Source organism: Propithecus coquereli, unplaced genomic scaffold (assembly GCF_000956105.1).
Source record: "Propithecus coquereli isolate 6110/MARCELLA unplaced genomic scaffold, Pcoq_1.0 Scaffold126, whole genome shotgun sequence".
NCBI lineage: Eukaryota > Metazoa > Chordata > Mammalia > Primates > Indriidae > Propithecus > Propithecus coquereli.
The window spans coordinates 2,768,497-2,790,214 of NW_012136747.1; the positions used below are offsets into that span (position 1 = coordinate 2,768,497).

The following is a 21,718-nucleotide window of genomic DNA, read 5'->3' on the forward strand; positions in this document are numbered from 1 at the left end:
CTCAAGCGATCCTCCTGCCTCAGCCTCCCAAGTAGCTGGGACTACAGACATGCGCCATCATGCCCGGCTAATTTTTTCTCTTTCTATATATTTTTAGTTGTCCAGATAATTTCTTTCTATTTTTTAGTAGAGATGGGGTCTCGCTCTTGCTCAGGCTGGTCTCGAACTGCTGACCTTGAGTGATCCACCCGCCTCAGCCTCCCAGAGTACTAGGATTACAGGTGTGAGCCACCGTGCCCGGCCCAGCCTGTGTCTCTTGAGAGGGGAGTTCAAGCCATTCACATTTATTGAGAGAACTGATTAGTGGGTGAATTACTGTTCATTCTGTTGGGTTGCATTTTGTTGCTTTGTTTTCTCTCTCGAACCATTGTGGAATCTAGCCTTTGATCTTTAACTTTTGAGTGGTTTTACATTCATGAGTGTTTATTGTGCTGATCCTTGTGTAATTCTGTTTTGAGTACTTCTTGGAGAGCAGGTCTTGTCTTGGTGAATTCCCTCAGTCTTTGCTTAGCTGAGAATGTCTTTATTTCTCCTTCATATATGAAACTTAGTTTTGCAGGGTACAAGATTCTAGGCTGGGCATTATTCTGTTTCAGAAGAGTGAGAATGGGGCCCCAGTCTCTTCTTGCTTGTAAGGTTTCAGCTGAGAAGTTTGGAGTTATTCCGATGGGCTTTCCTTTCTATGTTACTTATTTCTTTCGCCTTACAGCTCGTAGAAGGGCCTCTTTAGTGGATGTTTTGGTCAATCTGATGATTGCATGATGTGGTGTTTTCCTGTTTGCATTGAATCTCCCTGGGGTCCATTGAGCTTCTTGTACCTGTATATCTAGATTTTTAGCAAGGCCTGGGAAATTCTCCTCTATTAATTCTTCAGATAGCTTATCCAGACCTTGCATGTTTTCTTCTTCACCTTCCGGAATCCCTATCACCCTCAGGTTCGGTTTTTTCACATAATCCCACATTTCTTGTAGGCTTATTTCTTTTCTCTTAACTTTCTGCTTGATCTCTATGACTGACTTATTTAATTGGAAGGAGTTGTCTTCAATCTCTGAGATTCTTTCTTCTGTTTGATCTACCCTGTTCTTGAGGCTTTCCACTGTATTTGGTAGTTCCCTGAATAAGTCCTTCATTTCCAGGAGATAGGTTTGATTTTTCTTTAGTATTTCAATTGTCAATTTCTTTAGTGCATTTTTCTCCAAGTCTTGGATTTTTTTTTTGTGGTTTCTTTGTGTTAGTTACCCATTTTTTCTTGCATATCATTGAGTTTTCTTACAATCTATGTTTGAAATTTTTCTTCTGTCATTTTAGCATTCTGAGTTTGGTTAATGTCAATTACTAGAGAGTTGTTGTTCCTCTTTGGGGGTGTGCTTTCCATTTGATTCTTCATACTTCCAGAGTTCTTTCGCTGGTTCCTTCCCAGCTGGATCAGTTGTTCCTTCTTGCCTTTAGATTTTCGTTTGGGTAATGACATGCCCTGTTTAGGCTCTGAGCCAGTAGGTGGTGTTTGTGGGTGAGATTCGACCACACCCTTTATGATGAATCAGTAGATGCAGTAAAAGGGTGTGCAGAAAGACCTCCCTGTCAGTAGGTGGCACTTGCTGGGAGGAGCGAGCTGCAGTACTGTTTTGGGGTCCTGTAACCAGCTCTTGTTCCTCTGGAGAGGCCCTCTTGTGCTTCAGTTGGTGGGTGGGGCCCTGGGATTTCCAGGTGTGTCCTTATTCTCCACCTCAGTGGGGGCAGGTCTGGGAGTGAGCCCCTGGGCGGGGCTGGGTTGGGTAAGCCTGCCCTCAAGTTCCACAAATGCTGTTAGCAGGGGTCAAAGGTCTGTTCTTTGCTTCTGTGCAAAGCTGCCGGGAGGGGCTGAAATGGCTCCACTCAGCTGAAAAGTCTGAGCTTGGGTGGTGGGGCTGTCTGAGACCTGCACTCTGGAGCAGGTCTTGCTCCCCTCCATCCTCCCCGACTCCGTGGCCTCTCCCAGGCCTCTGCCAACAGGCAGGACCTCAGGCCAATGGATCTCCCCTGGCTGTGACGTGGGCCGGGAGGTTCCCTGCCCAGGATCGCAGCCTGAGCTGGGTGCACAGTCCTCTTTTGGGAGGAGAGTTGCCGCTCAGGCACGCTGATCTGCCCCTGAAGGCACACACTCCTCAGTAGGCTCTTTCACAGCTATCCCTTCTGTGCCCCAGGGCAATGTGATTATGACCTGGGTGTACGGGGTCTAGTCTGCAGGCCTGTCCCCTGGGCCCTGGAGATCAATCCCTGACCCTGCCGGGGGAGGAGTGCTGGTCTCGAATCACCTACAGGGTGCCCAAGCTGGATCTATTTCACTCTACGTCGGGATTTGCCCCGCTCTCCTGGAGTCACCAGACAAGCAGTACCTGGGATGGCTGGTGGGTAGGGAGCTCGCAGTTTGGGTACCCCTTAGTCTGCTGTAGGGCCCCAAAAGGAAAAGTCCTGTTCCTTGGAGATGCCTCCGTGTGATGGCTAAATTGTCTCTCTGGGCACCCACGGGTAGGGAAGGGGAAGGAGAGAATGGAGTAATATGACATCTGCCGATAGGCTCAGGTCTGCACGTGGCGAGGTGCCCCGAGGGAGCTAGGAGCCTGGCGCCCTGTCCGCAAGAGGCCACTGCTCACTGGTGGCAGCCTTCTGGGGGCTGGTGTCGGCAGGTCTCTCCAACCGCTCAGGAGCCCACCAACAGTCCGAGATGCAAGGGAGGGGAATGTTATCTGCTCTACCTACCCTTGTCGCTGTCTCCAAGCCTCTCAGGGACCTTTCTCCTTCCAGTTCTCTTCCTTAACGTCTTCCCGTGGAGTCTCCTGTAGTTTCAGGCACCCTTCCTTCCAACCCTCACCCAATCTATGTTTTTCTGCTAGTTTATTTTTTTCACTTTCTTCTAAAATCTGTCTTTTTTGCAGAGACATTCTGACTGGTGGCTTTTCTTATCTGCCATCTTCTCTACTCATGTTTTGATCGGCACTTAATTGCTTTTAGTTGTTGCTTTCAAGATTTTTTCTTTGTCTTTTTATAGCTTATGATATGTCCAGATGTGGATTTCTTTTAGTTTTCCCTACTGGGGTTCTTAAATGTGTGGATTAATGTTTTTCATCAAATTTGAGAAGCTTTCAGCCATTATTTCTTCACATATATTCTTTCTGCTCTTCTTTCTCTCCTCTCCTTCTGGGATTCTCATTATGCATATGTTGGTATGCTTGATGGTGTCCCACAGGTCTCTGAGGGATTTCATCATTTTTTCTTTATTCTTTCTTCTTTTCCTAAGACTGGATAATCTCAAGTTATTTGTCTTCAAGTTCACTGATTTTTTTTTTTTATCTTCTGCCTGCCCAAATCTGTTTAAAATCCCTATAATGAATATTTCATTTCAGTTTTTATACTTTTCAACTCCAGAATTTCTATTTGGTTCTCTTTTGTAATTTCTATTTTTTATTGATATTCTTTATTGGAATATCAATAAAAATGTTGATATTTAACATTTTTAGTATTCTAAAAATACTAGACATCATTCTCATACTTTAGTTTTTTAGACATGTTTTCCTTTAGTTCTTTGAACATATTTGAAAGAGCTGATTTAAAATCTTTGAGTAGTAAATCCAATGTTTGGGCTTCCTCAGGGACAGTTTCTTTTGTTATCCTCAGCATGCATTTTCTGCCTAATAATCTGAAGTGTCTGCTTTGGCTCCAGCCATACAGTCTGTATTCTAGCCAGCAGGAAGAAAGACAGAGGAAAGACCTACTTACTCCCCTTTATACTTCTAGAAGTCCCATATAACACTTTAATTTAGAGACACTGGGCAGAATGTCATCATATGATTACACGTACTTTCAAAGGAGGCTGGGAAATGGAGTCATTAATCTAGGTTGCCATTACCTGGAAATTTAATTACTAAAGAATAAGAGGAGAATGCATTTGGGGTATAATTAGGATTTTGATTTTTTACTTCAGTCTATCCCTTTGGTTGTTCTCATATCTATGCCTACCCGTCTTTACACACATGCACACACAGCCATTCATTCATATCCAAGATAAACTACTGCAATGTTTCTTTTACTGCATGCAGCTCAAAGCCCGGGATGTCTGAGTAATGTGCAGTCTTCTCTGTCAGGTGTCGTGCAGGGCTTGTAAACTAAAAGACAAGGCTTCTAAAGCAATAGTGTAGCTAGATATAATACAAGTGGGATAATAACAATAAAAAATTACTATTCAGAAAAGTGGAGATTAGTAACACAGATATTACTTACTGGTCCATAGCAGTTATTAAATGCTACCATGTAGGAAATTTGAAGACTTTCTGTCCTGACAGAGTAATAAATTGCTGGATTAAACACTGTTTTTAGGCCTAACAACTCTGGTTTTTCACTGGGTCACTTCTGTGCTTTGCCCATCTTCCACCCCACCTTAACCTAATGGCAATTACTGTGAGGCAATCTGAAACAGTGGGCTTGTGTGAGAAGGAAACTTTAACACTCCTCCCCATTTTTGGAGTGGGGGCTTTGAGTTTATATGGCATAGCTCCAGTCTTATCTTCTATTAAGGCTGCCTATTGGCACCACTGCTTTTAACTGCACCACTTTAGGGTACAGAAGTAATTTGCTGTTTCTCCTCTATAAAGCTCCAAGGAAAAAGGCTTTTAGTCAACTTAGGCTGCAGGTCACAAGAAAAAGTATACCTTCCTTAGCAAAGATATATTCCTTTATATTTCTGCTTACTGACTAGCTCTAGTCTGAGCTATATACTCTGGTATAATTTTGTTGAAAGTTGCAAGAATATAGCCAAAACATACATAACATTCTGAATGTTTCATACTATTTCCCTTAAAGCTGTAACATTTCAAGATAATCAGGCAATGTTTTACCACTGCATACAAATGATCACTAGCTTTTCAGTCTTCTATATCTGAGTGTTCACTACTTACCACTTTACTATTAAGCCAGTACCACATATGCTGTGTTCTTATTCATGAAGCATCCTACTCCTCGTACCAAATTCTATATTAAGATTATGTTCAATGATTTGTGACCCCCAAAATAAAATAATAGTGGCTTTAAACATGATGTAAGTCTGTTTCATGTGTTTTTGTAAAAGAAGTCCAGAAATAGATAAACCAGAGCTGATGTGGTGCCTCCTCAGTGTCAGAGAACCAGTTTATTTCTATATTTATTGCCTTGCCATTCTCAACATGTGGCTTCTTCCTCATAGTCTAAGATTGCTACTCGTATTCCAGCCAACCCACCTATATTCTAGCTAGGAGGAAGGAGAAGTGTCTAAGAATAATGTACCCAATTCCTTTAAGGACATTTCTTGGAAATCACACCTAATACTTTTATTCATACCCCTTGGCTTGAACTCAATCACATGGTCACAGCTATCTATAAGGGAGACTGGGAAATATAGTCTCCATTCTGGTACGCATTAGCTAAAACTCAGGTGTTCTTTTACTAGGAAGAGGGGAGAATAGATATTGGGCAACAGCCTCCAGTGCCTGCCAAAATGATCTAGCTGAGGTGTTCCCCCACCCCCCAACCCCCACTCCCAGGCTGGAGTGCAGTGGAGTCGTCATAGTTCACTGCAACCTCAAATTCCTGGGCTCAAGCGATCCTCCTGCCTCAGCCTCCCAAGTAGCTGGGACTACAGGCACATGCCACCATGCCTGGCTAATTTTTCTGTTTTTTGTAGAGATGGGGTCTCACCCTTGCTCAGGCTGGTCTTGAATTCCTGGCCTCAAGAGATCCTCCCACCTCAGCCTCCCAAAGTGCTATTAATAGGATTATAGGCGTGAGCCACCGTGCCCCACCCTAGGTGAGGTTATTTTATTCCTTGTTTCTTTCTTTTCTTTCCAGTGAGTTTTTATTTTCAGTTAAGTCATGATTCAGGGTCCCAGGGTAGGGATCACCATGTACCCAGGTCCCCCTTTACCACCCTTGAAGAAGAACTGAGGACAGAGGAGGAGTGGGTGGAGCCAGTTTAGATCTTTCCAGGGACTGTGCCATTTTCGTGGTCATCATCCCAAGAAAAGACCCAGGATATGAGGCAGAGGGACTTGTACACATACTGGTAGCATTTGCACACAAAGATACCACCCCTTTAGCAGTCATTGCCTTCTTGCAGTGGTGGAAGTCCAGGTAGTTTTGCCAGCAGTTCTGGTCTGGGTCTGGTTAGGGAAGTGGCTATCAAAAGGGGCAGTCCTGTACTTCTGAATTTTGGTCTTGATGTCTACTACCATAGAGCTTACTTCTGAAGGTGCCCCTAAAGCAGCTCTCAGTTCAGTGTTCACTCTCTGCTGCTTATTGGTAGTCTCTAATATTTAAAAAGGCTTATCATTCTCTTCCTGTTGTATTCTTATCTTCATGCCATCTGAGGCATCTAAGTTACTTCATTCAGATGGTTTTTCTCTTTTATGGATCACCAGTGTGCTTTCTCCTTGGTCGATTTAGAGCCTTTCCCTTTTAAGATAGGACAGCGAGATATTTGAAGATTTTTATGCTGGTGTTTACATTTGCTTTTTTTGTTATCCACATCATGCTTGTTGCCTACACAAATGCCTTCAAGATGCACAGCACCGACTACTGACTGGTGCAGCTGTTTCTTTGCATTTTATAAATTCTGTAATAATTGTTCTTAGATGTAGTTGTAATGTGTTAACTCCTGCAGTGATGTGAATGCTTTTGCTGTATTATTTGCTTTGTTAGGAAAAATAGATGTCTTTGCCTTTCCTCTGTGTTTTTCCTCTTTTTTTTTGTTTTTTTTAGAGATAGGGTCTCACTTTGTCATCTAGGTTGGAGTACAGTGGCTTGATTATAGCTCACTGCAGCCTGAAACTCCTGGACTCAAGCCTCCTGCCTCAGCCTCCCGAGTAGCTAAGACTACAAGTGTGCACCAGTATGCCTGGCTAATTTTTTAAAAAATTTTTTGTAGAGGCAGGGATCTCTCTATGTTGCCCAGGGTGGTCTTGAACTCCTACCCTCAAGCAATCCTCCTACCTTGGCCTCCCAAAGTGCTGGGATTACAGGCATGAGCCACTGAGCCCAGCCCTTCTTTGTTTTAAAGCTTTAAATATAATTGTGCTGAGTTTAAAATGGTATGAAAATATCTGTTACATTTCACTCCATTAGAAATTCTCAGCACCTTTTTCAGAATATTAATAGGCTAAGAGTAATACTATTTGAAGCAAGAGAATGTCAGAAGGGAATAATAATGAGCCATGACTAAGGAGCTGTTTTTATTTAAATTTTCAATGTTCATTATTGTTTCAGAGGTTCTGCCTTGACTGAAGCATTTAATAACCATGAGAAAGTGAAAATGCATTTTTAAACATGAATTTTGTACTGTATTCCATGAAGGTAATGTGAAAAGCCATTGTTTTTTATATGTTAACTGATCTTATGAGGGTAGATTAATTTAATTAATAAACTAGTTTTCGCAGTTAAAATGTAATTGGAAGAATAATTGATGAACATGCTGGTCATTGTCTTAGTGTTTTGGCTCTGATGCTGCACTGCTGTCATCAGTGGGTGCATTGTCCTGAGAGTCCCTCATTGTGGCAACAGTAGGTGCTAAAGAACTGTAGGCTTGACCTCTTTTGGTTGACCCATAGACACACTACAACTTCAAATATATACTTTTCTCTGAATATATGTTCCTGTATTTGGATATTCCTTAAAAAGTATGACAGTTTCTTTTTTTATGGCAAGATATTTTATTCCCAGTGTTTTAAAAACATTTGCTTAAGAATTTAGAAAATATTCATGGTTCCTTTTGTAAAGTAGGAGCATATTATTGACATACTGGGAGAGAAGCTCATCCATAAACCTAAGGATATGAGGGTTCTGGCGCTGGAAAGTAAGGCTTCTCTTTAAATGCTCCATTGTAGTGTGGAAACAAAGCACAATACTGTAAATGTCTCCCTTTTTCCCCATCTGTTGCCTGTCTTCATCCTAAGTGAGGTTTGTCTCAACAAGTTTTTCATTCCAAAGTTAATATTTTCAGAAATAACTAGTCTTTTTTATATCATGCATACCTGAGCCAGGATTATTATGGTAGATTTTCTGTATGGCAGATTTTCTTTCTGTGGCAGGTTTTCTGTGGCCTGGCAACATTTCAGGTTGTCCTGGCTTATTGGTGTATAGGGTTTTGTTATAAGAGTAAAATTGACTAAAGAGTGCCTAACCTCAAAATTGTCTCATAACATTACATAACTTTGTAGGTCAACACACAAAATATGTTCAGATCATATTTAAACTTATTCGGGTCTTTTATACTTAGCATGTGGACTTCTAAATATGCATTACTCTATTTCTTAGATAAGAAATCTCTAAAAGCCAAATAGAATTCCACATTTATTAATAGAAATTGGAACACATTTGAACACCATAGAAAAGGGATTCAGAATCATAAGGAAAGCATACCTGTAGTGTTTGTGGGCATGAATAAAGTTCAAGGAATGTAATGAAGTCATCTTGTCAAAATAGTGCTTTAAATTTCAAGCAGCCTTTTTGGAGGTGGTGGGCAGTTTAAGGCAAATTGTCAGTCTTCTTTTAAATGTTTGCAACAAAATACTACTTTGTAGTTAATCTCTCTGTGCTTTTCAGAATACCTTCTTATAAGATCCTTCATGATAGTAGGACAGCTACCATAATAAACGTTTCTTTGAGTGACTTGCTCAAGTTCACATCGCCACACTCAGCGATATGATATATTAAGAGACAGATCACATACCATAATTTTTTTAAAAAACAACATTATTACATTACTATTAGGGGGCCAGGCAGAATAGTAAATTATACCAAATTCAAAGTTAGGTGACAGGCTAAAGCGAACAGCTCCCCTACAATCTTTTTTCTACATACCCGCCAAAGTGACCTTTTCGAAAGATAAATCAGATCATGTTGCTCCATTGCTTAAAACCTCCCAGTGGCATCCAGTTGTTCTTAGAATATACTTCTCCCTACTCTCTCTCTTCTCTGCCGGTGCTGGTCGTTCAGTTCCTTCAAGATGCCAAGCTTATTCTCACCTCATGGCCTTTGAACTTGCATAAAGTTATAGCTTTATTGAGCTTCTTTAAAATAGTTTGAGTAGAGAGTGCTGTTCCTTCTGCATGGCTATTTCTTGTCAAATTCAGGCAGAGCCTGATTGGGTGGTTATTAGAGGTATGGGTTCTGAAGCCTGACTGCCTGGGATCAAGTTATTTAATTTTTCATTTTCCTTAACTATAAAAAATTGGATAATATAAGTAAATATATCTCTTAGTGTTGTGAAGATTGAGTACATACACATAAAGTACCTCATGTATAATAAACGTTCAGAAAGTGTTGGCTATTATTCAAGTCTCACTCAGATATCATCTCCTCAGTGAGACCTTTCTTGACCATTTAATCTAAATTAGCCACCTGGTCCCCAGGCACATAACACCGTTACCTGAAATTATTTTATTATATATTTATTTACTTTCATTTATATGTTTCTCCCACTATAATGTAAACCCCACGAAAGGTGGGATATTTTCTATCTTTTGTACTCCCAGTGCCTAGAACAGTGCCTGATCAGTAAATATTTGTTGAGTGAATTGATGAAAGTCAGGTCTACCCCAGAAGGTTGTCTTGGGTGCCATAAAACTGAAAAGTTTTTTTGTGTTGCTCAGTGAAGGGAACATGTTCCCATGTGTACCTAACACCATTGGGTTGTGCTCTAAGTTATGGATATCTGGCAGGGGCTAGTTGGGAATGGTGTAGAGAAGTAGTCAATAAAAGGGGTTGAGCCTGGGGATAAAATACATATTTTACTTCTGTTTTTATTTATTTCTACTTCCAGCTGGTGAGTTCATGTCCCTTTACATAAGCCTTGAGCTTACTTGTGTCTTTAAGTTTGGTGACAGCTGGTTGCCCCTCAGCATTATAAAGTTACAGCTTTATTGAGCTTCTTCTAAAATAGTGTGAGTAGAAAGTGCTGATATGTAATTAGATACTCAGCTGTATATGATAATTTTAGGAGCCAGAGGGATGGTCCAGGATCCAAAGTAGGCCACCTGAGACTAGGAATTCCTGAGTTATGAACTGAGTTAGGTTTGATAGCAATTTATCATTCCCTTATATTTTTAACTCAACTTCTTTCTCATACTCTCCCTACTTTTTTTTCTGTCATCCTCTTCCTATTCTTATAATCTCTATTGTCTGTTTCATTCTGTGTTCATTTCCCTGTTTTCCTTCTCATGTACCTAATGGAAACCCAAATAACATTTTCATTTTTTGGTTTTGGCCCCTGGACCCAACATGCAAAGTCAAATTTATCCCCTCAGATAAAATTCTTCTTCTTTTGCGTGTTTCTGTTAGCAGAATACCATTCTAGTGGTCACTCTGGCTTAGAACTTTGGAGTCATCTTGATACCTCTCTGTCCTTCGTCCCTGACAACCAAATATGAACACATCCTATCTCATATAAATCCAGTTTTCATTCATTCAACATTAATTCAACAAAGATTTGAGTTCCTGTTTTTGTTCATATAATTATGTCTCCTGGTAGAATATAAGCTCCTTGAAGGCAGGAACTTTGTTTTAGTCACTGTAACCCCCAGCACCTAGGACAGTACCTGGCATGTAATAGGTACTCAGTAAATACTTACTGAGGTTCATTAATTGATTAAAAACAATTTTTATACAGAAAAAGTTTTTTTCAGAAGAACCATAGCATTTGGTTGCGTGAAACCACCTCTTTGTCATGGGTCATAATAAAGAATCCTGCTGGTACTTACTTTTTAGAATTATCCGTAGTTGTGTGAGCGCTTCCATTTCTCTAACACATTTTATGCTGTTGCTTCCAGTTACATATGTTGCTCTGTTCGGCAGAAGGCATGCAGCCCAAAAAGGGGTGGGGTGGAGAAAAGATGAGGCAGAATCAGGCCAGCAAGGGAGGAAAACAGATGGGTTGTGGGAGATGACCCTGCCCCCATGTTGTTTTTGTTCTGACTGCTACAGATCAATGTGAATCAGCAGCCCAGAAATTAAGAGTTAGCGATCCTTTGATGAAAAAGAATGTTTGATCTTGCACTTAGTTGAATTATAAATTTATAACACTAAAATATACAAGTTTTACAGTAAATAATATTTTAGGAGTATTCAGGAATTGGTACAAGGGACTTAACCCACAATGGCCTTACCTCAACATTTTTGGATCTTGTCTCTACATTGTCATAGTTTAATGGGATTTTCTCCTGTGGGCTGTTTCAAAATGAGTAGAGTGTTTGCTAAAGAAATAAATCTTTCTGATGTATATATTTTATGCTAAATTATTTTCTTTTGTCAGTGCTTATATTTAACTTCTGGTCTATTTCCTAAGGTCAAGGTTAAGGAAACCTTGCTTTATGTCTCACCAAATCTTCCCTTTGTTCTATGGAAGAGTCTTATTTTTTAAAAACATTATAAGAATGTTCTCTGATATACACAAATGTAGAGAGAACGCGTATGATGAATTTCCATATACCTAATACCCAGTTTCTGCAGTTATCAACATTTCGCCACTTATTTCATCCATTGCTACCCCCACTCCATGCCCCATGGTCTTTATGGAAGCGTTTTATTGTAATACAGTTTAATATTAGTGTATTTTAATGGATATATCCTGAAACTTTTGAAGTCCCTAAATTAACAAATACCACCATAGCATATAATTTACCCAATAAAAATATGAGGTAAAGTAAGAGTGTGTGTGTGTGTCTGTATGTGTAATATATATATATAAATTGTAAGTGACCTCTTTAAGCCCTTAAATAATGATTCTATAAATATGGAACTTAATTACTAAGCTGTTAAAATGAATTCTGAACGAAACACTTGCTAAAACAGTTTTTCAAATTGCTGTTTCTTTTATTCTGGGCAGTGTCGGGCACAATCATGGTTCAGGTCTACAGAATTTGATATATCTTTCTGTAATCTATTAAAAATGTATGTGTTCTAAGAAACATCGCTTTTTAAACTTTACATTTCTAGAAATACTGGTTATATGCACTAAGTGCATACCAGAATCACAGACTCATGCAGTTAAACTTTATGCTTCATTAGAAAAATCGTGATACATGTGACAGGTGTCTTGAGAATAGTAACACATGTAAATGTCAAATATCTGAATCCCAGCAATAAAGATATTCTTATTCGGAGTAATAGGAGAAAGGTTGTTCTGAATTAGTGAAAAGTAAATTAAAGAACATTTTAAAGAATTAGCTGAGTGTAGTCTACAGTCTACAGTTACAGCTCCCAGCTACTTGGGAGGCTTGAAGTGGGATGATCACTTGAGACCAGCCTTGGCAACATAGTGAGACCTCATCTCTTTAAAAAAAAAAAAAAGAAAAGAAAAGAAATGTGTGGTTTTATTCTTTCAAGCTTTTTCGTCTGAACTCTGCCCATTAATCATTGTTTTCAGGACATATTTAATGAAAAAAATAACTCATTTACTTAATGAAATTTGACATGTTAGTCTCCTTTGTAATCATGTAAAGAATTATACATTATGAGGTAGCATATTAGTTTTTCTCCTAATGTGGTAAATACTGTTAAATTGCTGCTACTTGCTTATTCTATCCACCCCACCCCCACCTCCTGCCAAGTACCATAAAATTTTACTTAATTTCACACCAAGCTCTGGTATCACAGGTGTCAGTTAAATCTGAAATAATGGGGTTTTGCTGTTTGGTTAAGGACCTTTTATATGAAACTATGATTCTAGCCCAAGAGTTTAGCTCTGGGACTTCAGTGGTATGAGGTTTATTGGTTCCTGTCCTTGGCCTTATAATTCTTACTGTTTCTGTATGTTTCATGCAGTCTTCCTTGTGTCATCCAGATTTCCTCCAAGACCTGCCTGTCTTGGTCTCCAGATTCTCTTTATGCATCTTTCATATGCTTCTCTCTTTGTGTAGTCATTTAGTCACCAACTATCATTGAGTACCTGTTATGTGTAAATACTGTTTGCAAGGCCTATCTACTGTATACACAATTGTTGTCACAGTTAAATTTCTCTGTCCCCCTCCCCTCCCAATAGAGTGCAGTGGCATCATCATAGCTCACTACAACCTCAAACTCTTGGACTCAAGTGATCTCCTGCCTCAGTCTCCTGAGTAGCTGGGACTACAAACATGTGCCACGATGCACAATTCATTTTTCTATTTTTGGTGGAGACGGGATCTTGCTCTTGCTCTTGCTCAGGCTGGTCTCGAACTGCTGAGCTCAAGCATTCTTCCTGTTTCAGTCTCCCAGAGTGCTAGGATTTTAGGTGTGAACCACGATGCCCAAATTTCTCAGTTTTCTAATGAGAAGTATGAACTCTTATAATCCCTAATGATTTAACAACTGTTCGTTAAAAACCTATTACTCTGTGTGAAACCACTTTTCCTAGGTCCTAGGGCTGAAGTTTTAATACTGTCATCTTTCTCTTTTCCTTTTGGACTCACTAAAATTTTGCCTTTTTCAAAAACACACATTCCAAACCATCATCCGTAGGCATGCATGCACGTGTGTGTGTTTATGTTTATCAGGGTAGAGAAAGATATTGAGGACTGCTGTCCTAAGGTTAGACATCAAGGGTTCCTTATATGTCATAAACTTGAAGTCTTTTTAGTCTGAAAAGGCTGCTGTTAAAGGAAACAAACATTCTCTTTCAGATTCAGTGGAAAAGAGTACTGAGCCAGATGGATTAATTCTATACAACAATTGTTTTTTTCCAATACAGAGACATGGTTTAAGTGATGACAAATCATAGGCAAGATGGAAAAAAAATTCTTTGAAGGTTAAATTCTGAATTTTCTTAGTAGACATTTGTTGTTTTTACTTCCTAAAGTTGTTCAAACCCTTTAAAAATCCCTTTTCCCAATGTTTGTCCATACTACCGCTGAGAATATTGAGTTCCTATTACTGAGTTCCAAATATTTTTTTCTTTTATCTTACTCAAGTCTTCTTCCAGCTTTTTTTTTTTTTTTTGAAGTAGAGAGTCTTTCTTAATATCTTTATTCTTAATAATGTCATCTCCCCATCTTAATTGCTCTCATCTGGAACCTTTTCCAAGCCAGTTTATATTTTATGAGGTACGTCAACCGGAACTGCAGTCAGGTTTGGGCACACTATTGCCTTGCATGAAGGTAGAGTGTAATGGTCTTTTTAGTTTTCAGTGCCTTTCTTCATTTCGTGGCTGTTCAATATTTTGTTAGTTTCTTCATCTGAAGCAAATTAGACTAAAGTCCTCACCAAAGTCTGCAGGGAACTCCCAGGGAATCTCCCTTTACAGATCAAAAACTATAGAAAGTGTAGCCTTTTCATTGTAAAATCAATAGACATATTTTAGAGAAAATTTGGAAACTATAAGAAAGTAAAAAGAAAGAAAAATTTTTTATTGTTCAGTCAAACAAAATTTTGTGTTTTGGTATACTTCTTAAAGTCTTTTTTTCTCAGTGTAACATTTTTATATATGAATATGCATTTTTGTATCAATTCTTAAACATGACTTTAGAATAAACATTTCCACGTTAGAAATGCCTTATAAAAATTATTCTTAATAACTGCATGGGATTCAGTGAAGCAACATATTCTTAATTCACTTAACTACTAATTCTCTTGTTGAAAAGATTTTCCTGTTGTATATATTCTTTTTTTTTTTTTTTTTGAGACATAATCTTGCTCTGTTGCCCTGGCTAGAGTGCCGTAGTGTCAGCCTAGCTCACAGCAGCCTCAAACTCCTGGGCTCAAGTGATCCTTCTGCCTTCTGCCCTCCCAAGTAGCTGGGACTACAGGCATGCGCCACCATGCCCGGCTAAATTTTTCTATATATTTTTAGTTGTCCAGCTAATTTCTTTCTATTTTTAGTAGAGACGGGGTCTCGCTCTTGCTCAGGCTGGTCTCTAACTCCTGAGCTCAAACGACGCACCCGCCTCGGCCTCCCAGAGTGCTAGGATTACAAGCATGAGCCACGGCGCCTGGCCTGTATATATTCTTTGTCATGTTTAAAGATTTACTTTTCTTATGTTGCCAGGTGTTCTTTTTTATTTTTTGATTATCATGGTATGTAATAGCTGTAGGTGTTTTGTTTTTAATATGCCAGTCCTGCATACTATGATTAAATAATTCATGTAGGTTAAAATATTTGGGCTAATACTTGTCACCACACAGACATCTCTATTTTGACATTTCTTTATGGAATCTAATGACTTAGGAATTGTTTTTCTAAAGAAATTTTCTCCCTCAGATTATATTGGTACAATATGATACTTGAATATGTTGTAGACACTCATTAGCTGTTATTTCTCCAGATATTTTCCCTTAGTAGTTGGAAGGTCACCTTTATCTCATAGCTATTTCTCCTTGACTACCATTTCCTTTTGTCCCATTTTATGTGTGTGTGCTGCTTTTGTTTCACTTCTTGTCCTCTTGAATGATCTTGTTGGGGACGGTATCAGACTTGAAATCTTGTGCATTCTGTGAGCATATTTAATAATGATGCTAGCTTACTTTATAAAAAGCTTTTAAGAATAATAGTATTTTGCCAGTAATGTAATTTAAATATTAATATTCATCATTTACTAAGTGTAATAGTTTCTTCATGGTACCATCTAAACTTTTTGTCTCTTCTTCCATTTTCAGGTTGCCATCACGAAAGCCAAAGTGGATTTCTCCAGTGTGGTGTGCCTGCCCCCTTCCGTCATTGCTGTAAATGGGCTGGACGGAGGAGGGGCCGGCGAAAATGATGATGAACCAGTGCTCGTGTCCCTGTCTGCAGCACCCAGTCCCCAGAGCGAAGCTGTTGCCAATGAACTGCAGGAGCTCTCCTTGCAGCCCGAGCTGACCCTAGGTCTCCACCCTGGCAGGAATCCCAATTTGCCTCCACTTAGTGAGCGGAAGAATGGTGAGTAGATATGAAATTATTGCATTGCCTAATTTGAACCAGGGTCTTCATGTTTATTATAGATTCTTTATTTTGTGTCTTTTGAAAGTTTCTTATCATTTACTATTTCTTATAAAATAGAGAAGTAGCGGTAAGTTTAAGTGATCATTGTAAGCCGAACATTTCTTGCCTGGGTTATTATAATTTCTTTCTAATTTGTCTTCCTACTTCTCTGCTTTCCCCACCCCATTCCTTCCACAGATTCATTAATTCAGTGTATATGTTCATTAAATATTAATGTATTATAAACTGTACTAAGATTACGGATTAAATGGTAAACAAGTCTATGTCATTAGGAAACTTACCCTACCCTATATACCTTGTCAGAGTAATCTTTTAGAACTTCCCAGCTTAGTACTTTTCAGGGATTGCTCTATGGTATAAAACAAAAGCAAAATAAATTTCTTGGCATGGTTTATGGGGTTTTGTAGGATCTGATCTCTTTCTTTAGATTCTTCTCTTATCATTCCCCCACTCCTAGTATTTATTTGCTCCAGCCTATTAAACTACGTTTAGTACCATTTACAAACCATGTACTCATACCTCAAATTTTTTTAATTAAAAAAATTTATAATTGGTTATAAAATATTTAAGATTTGAAAAAAGGTATAAAGAATATAGCAAATATGTGCTCAAGTACCACCTGACTCATATAATATTGTTTCTCATATTTTAAACCCAAATATATATATGAGAGAAAACTATATTATATGTATTCTTCTGCAACTTGTGTTTATTGTTCAGTTTTTATTTTCCCTGTGAGTTATTAAAAATATTCAATATTTTATTCTAATTGAATCTGTTATCATTTATTGAATAGTTCTACATTTTTCCTACTGATCTTTCATGCCAGCCATATTCTGTTTCTGTATGTGCATGAGTTAGTTTTTAGGTTTATTCTGTTTCATTAGTCTCTCTATCTCTGTGTCAGTACTACCTCATTTTAGTAACTATTGCTTAATAATTAGTCTTGCTATCTGTTAGGACAGGTCTCTCCTTTTTCTTTTTCAAAGTTGTCCTGGCTATTCTTACCCTTGTAATTTTCCATGATATTTCTGCAAAAAAAACCCATTGGGATTTTTTTTCTAACATTTTATCACGAAAAATTTTAAACATATAATAAAGTAGAAAGAGTTTTATAATGAATATGTATGTGTCCATCTTTTAGGTCCTACCATTAACATTTTATAATAATTGCTTTATGACATATATTTTCATCTATCCATCTCTCTGTCCATTGATCCATCTTATTTTTTGATGCATTTCAAAGTAAATAGCAGACTTCCTGTCATTGAAGCATAACATAAATATAGAATAACACATAACTTGTAAGCATTCTTGTTGAGTTATCACAAAGTGAATACACCTGTGTGTAACTACTGCTTAGTGAAGAAATAAAACATTACCAGCACCCCAGAACTCTCCCCCCATGCGCTTCTTCCCAGTCAATACTCTTTCCTGTTCAAAGGGAAACTACCATCCTGATTTCTAACACCATAGCTTAGTTTTGCTTATTTTTAAACTTTATATAAATGGAGTCATACTGCATGTCTTCTATTGGTGGCTTCTTTTATGTTTTTGAAATTCATCTGCATTGAATTGTGTGTGGCTGTAGTTTATTTCCATTGCTATGTAATCAGTCCATTTTATGAATGTACTGCAATTTATTTGTCCATTTTATTTTTGGTGGATATTTAGGTTATTTTATTTGGCCACTATTATGAACCGTGCTGCTATGGAATTCTTATATATGTTTTTTGATGGACTTGTTGGGATTTTGATTTGAAATATATCATTTATAGGCAAATGGGGAGAATGCATACTTTAAAATATTGGATTTTCCTGTCCATTAATTATTTTTATCTATCCAGTTAAATAGGTTTTATTTAATGTCTTACACAGAGTTTTATGACTTTCTCCATAAAGGTCGTACAAATATTTGTTAAGGTTTATTCCTGGATACCTTTTTTGGGTAGACATTGTAACATTATAAATGGTATATTTTCATAAATATTTTCAGTTTGATGCTGATGTCAAGCCTTTTCAACTCCCCTATGCCTTTTCTACATCTGTATTTGGGATACCGTTTCTCTCCCCTACTCTTTTTGCTAACTCTTACTTGTTCTTCAGTATTGTTTGAGATGTCTTTCCTAACTCAAGTTTAGTGTTAGGCGCCCTCTTTTGGCTTGCCCAGTTACCCTTTATCATCATACTTTATCACTCTATATTGTAATTGGAATTCTCCACTCTGCAACCAATGAGCCTTTGAAATTGAAATCAGACATTGGTACATTCCTCCCAAAACCCTTCAATGCTGTCTTGCGAGGCTAACGATGGTTCTTACGATGTGGCCCTGGTATCCTCTCTGACCTATTTCTTACTGCTGTACCCTAGCTCACTGTACTCTGTTCTAGCCACATTGACTTTCTTGCTATTTCCTGAACACATCAAACATGGTCCTATCCCAGGGCATTGTACTTGCTGTGCCTTCATTGAAGTTCCTGTACAAACGTCATTTCCTTAGGGAGGCCTTCCCTGCCTGTCTTCTTTAAAATAGCACCTCCTGGTATTCTCTATACTGCTTTGTTTTTCTTCAAAGCACTTATTATTATCTGTCATTTTAGTGTGTGTGTGTGTGTGTGTGTGTGTGTGTGTGTGTGTGTGTATGTTTATAATACATTTCCTGAGGGCAGAAACTTTATTTTGTTCAGTGGTATATATCTGACTCCTGGCTTGTAGTAGGCACTCAATAAATATTTATTGAATGAGTAGATAAATGGTTTACTTGTTTGCCACAGTAGATATAAGAACTTTGTTTTTACATCCAGATAGTAGGTAGGTCTTAAGCAGTTATTTGTGTTCTTTTCTTATTTCTAATTTCCACTCTTTCCCTCCCCAACCACAGATGGCTGAGACTTCAGCTTATATACTAAAGGGAAAGAGTTAATCCAGAGGGAAAGGTAGAAGAAACAGGAACAGAAAGGATAATTGATGGAGAAGGTTCCTGTGGAGATGCAAGAGGGTGGGATCCAGGGTACTGGCTCTACCTTGGGCAGAAGTAAGGACCAGCTTTCCTCTGGGGTAGGAGGAATGGCAGTGAACGTGATGACAGACGGCAAACAAGAAACCTCCACTATCTGGGCAGTAAGTAGGGAAAATTGGTGCTGATAGTGGAGTAGAAGGCAGCCTCTTTCTCTGAAGTCTTTCCTCTTAGCACATAAATTAACTGAAATCCTTCCCAACAACTCTGACCTTCCCTTTGTATACAGGCACCTGAAAGAGTAGTTTATGGTCATTGTCTCTACTCTCTCATATTCCAGAGACTTCACAGCTTTCTGACTCTGTCACCAGCTCTCGTCAGAAAATGTCATTGCTAACGTGATTTGTGTGCTTTTTGTTGTAGCTCAAATGAGCACTCCTTAGTCTTTATCCTACATGACCAGCATTTGCATGACATGGTTGGCCACAACCTCAGACTTGAAACTTCTCCTCCACTGACATCTGTGACATTACCCTTTTCTGGCTTTTTAATCTCTGCTTTTCCAGCCACTCCCTTTTTTGCTCAGACACTTTGCTATCTTTTTTCCACCCACCTCTTAAATTTTGTTCCTCCCCAGCAGTCAGCCCTGGAGAAGAGAGGCTAGATGTCCTGGTAAGAAAGTCAAATTATATTTTACACTAGGTCTTTGCATGGTCATTTGTAGGGAGGTAATGGTAGGAGCAGAAATGGAAAATCCCTGAGGAGATTGTGAAATTATAAAGTGTAGAGTTCTAGAACAGAATAAATTCTGGAGTTAAAGGAGATGGTTTTTCATGAATGGGTATACTGTGTGTTGAGAGAGTGGAGTGAGAAATTTACTTCTTAGATCTGTTTCACTTAGAAGCATATTTTTTGTAGAAATTCAGTGGGTTAGCAAAGGTCCTTACGGGCAGTAGGCAGTCAAGGTCCTGATACCTCTATTTCTAGAATAGAGAAAGAGCATTAAAGAGAGGAGATGCCCTTGGTTAACCCAACCCTACTGACCTAATTGGAAAAAGTTGATAAGTTCCAAGGTGTGATAAGTTCCAAGGTGTGTGTGTGTGCGTGCTCGTGTGCGTGTGTATAGAGACACACACACACACACACACACACCAATCCTGCTGCGTTGCCAGGGATAGAGCGTAGTGGCATTATCACAGCTCGCTGCAACCTCACACTCCTGGGCTCAAGCTATTTGCCTGCCCCAGGAAGGCAGGAAGTTGGGATTACAGATGCATGCCACCACGCCTGGCTGATTTTTCTATTTTTTGTAGAGATGGGGTCTTGCTATGTTGCTCAGGTTGGTTTCAAATTCCTGGCCTCAAGCAATCTTCCTGCCTCAGCCTCCCAAAGTGCTAGGATTACAGGCATGAGCCACCATACCCAGCTCAAGGTATATTTTTAAAATATTACTCTTCAGTTTTCTTCTAGGCTGAGCACTTAGGTCTAAAAGGTAAAATTGATGTGCTTGTGGATCATGTCCAGCCTGGGTTTGAAGAAGCCTGGAAAAATCTTTTCTCTAATATCTAATCCCATCCCTTCTGGCTCATCTCAAAGAGTTCTGGCACCCATTGAATGAATATATATAATGGAAATCATTTCTTTTTCCAACTATGTATCCATTCCTAAATAATATAGATTAATTGAAGTTTATGTGTTATTTTTGTTTTTGTTTTTTTAGAGACAGGGTCTTGCTTTGTCACCCAGGCTGGAGTGCAGTGGTGCAGTGGTGCAGTTGTAGCTCACTGCAGCCTCCCAGGTAGCTGGGATTATAGGCGTGTGCCACCACACCTGGTTAATTTTTTCACTTTTTGTAAAGATAGGGTCTTGCTGTGTTGCCCAGGCTGCTCTTGAACTCCAAGCCTTAAGTGGTCCTCCCACCTCAGCCTTGCAAAGTATTGGGATTACAGGTGTGAGCCACCACACCCAGCCAGTTGAAGTTTGTATGAATGAAACAATTCTGTATTCTTCTTTTGCTCAGCAAATATAGAATTCATCTGTGTTGTATATAGCTGTAGTTCATCGATTTTTCATTGCTGTATAGTGGATGCTCCCATGGATAATTATTCATTTTTAAAAAAATCCATTCTGCTGGTGGACATTTGAGTCGGTTCCAGTTTTTGGCTATTACAGTGTTGCTGTGAATGTTCTTCATGTGTTCTGTTACATGAGTGCATGCATATATAAATAAGAATGAAAATTACTATAATATATATAGTAATGTAAAATTACTAGGTAATGCTAAACTATTTCTCTTAGTGATTGCATTTGTATCTACACCATCCAGCAGTTTATGAAAGCTCTCACTGTTCTATATCCTTGCCAATACTTGGAATTGCTAGATTTTTTAATGTTTACCACTTTGCTGTGTATATGAAGATATCTTATTTTTACTGTTTTCTAATAAGGTTGAATATCTCTTCTTATATTTGTTGATCATTTAGATTTTGTGAAGTGTCAAGTTAAATCTTTTGCCTATTCTATTATTGATTTTTTTCTTGTTGAATAAAAGGAGTTCTTTAAATATTCTGAATACTAGTTTGTTGTTGCTTTACATGTTTTTGCAGATATCTCATCCCACTCTGTGGTTTTTCTTTTTGTGGTGTCTTTTGATTAAAAATTTCTAAATTTAATGTAATAGATATATGAGACTTTTATAGTTAGTGAGTTTTGTGTCTCGTGTTTCTGGAAATAATTTTTTTGTACGGGGATAAGGTAAGGCATAATTTAATTTTTTTTCCAAATGGATTCCTGTTTATTGAAAACACTCT

At 38.5% G+C, this 21,718-nt stretch overlaps 1 protein-coding gene across 2 annotated transcripts in view; it reads left to right on the forward strand.

Annotated features, from left to right (window-relative positions):
• Window positions 1-21,718, forward strand: part of MKL1 (megakaryoblastic leukemia (translocation) 1) — a 182,671-nt gene that overhangs the window by 56,257 nt on the left and 104,696 nt on the right. For both annotated transcript variants that reach the window (XM_012638086.1, XM_012638085.1), the window contains exon 2: window positions 15,628-15,889. The gene's annotated coding sequence lies outside the window, so the exon portion shown is untranslated. The remainder of the gene's footprint in view (window positions 1-15,627; window positions 15,890-21,718) is intronic.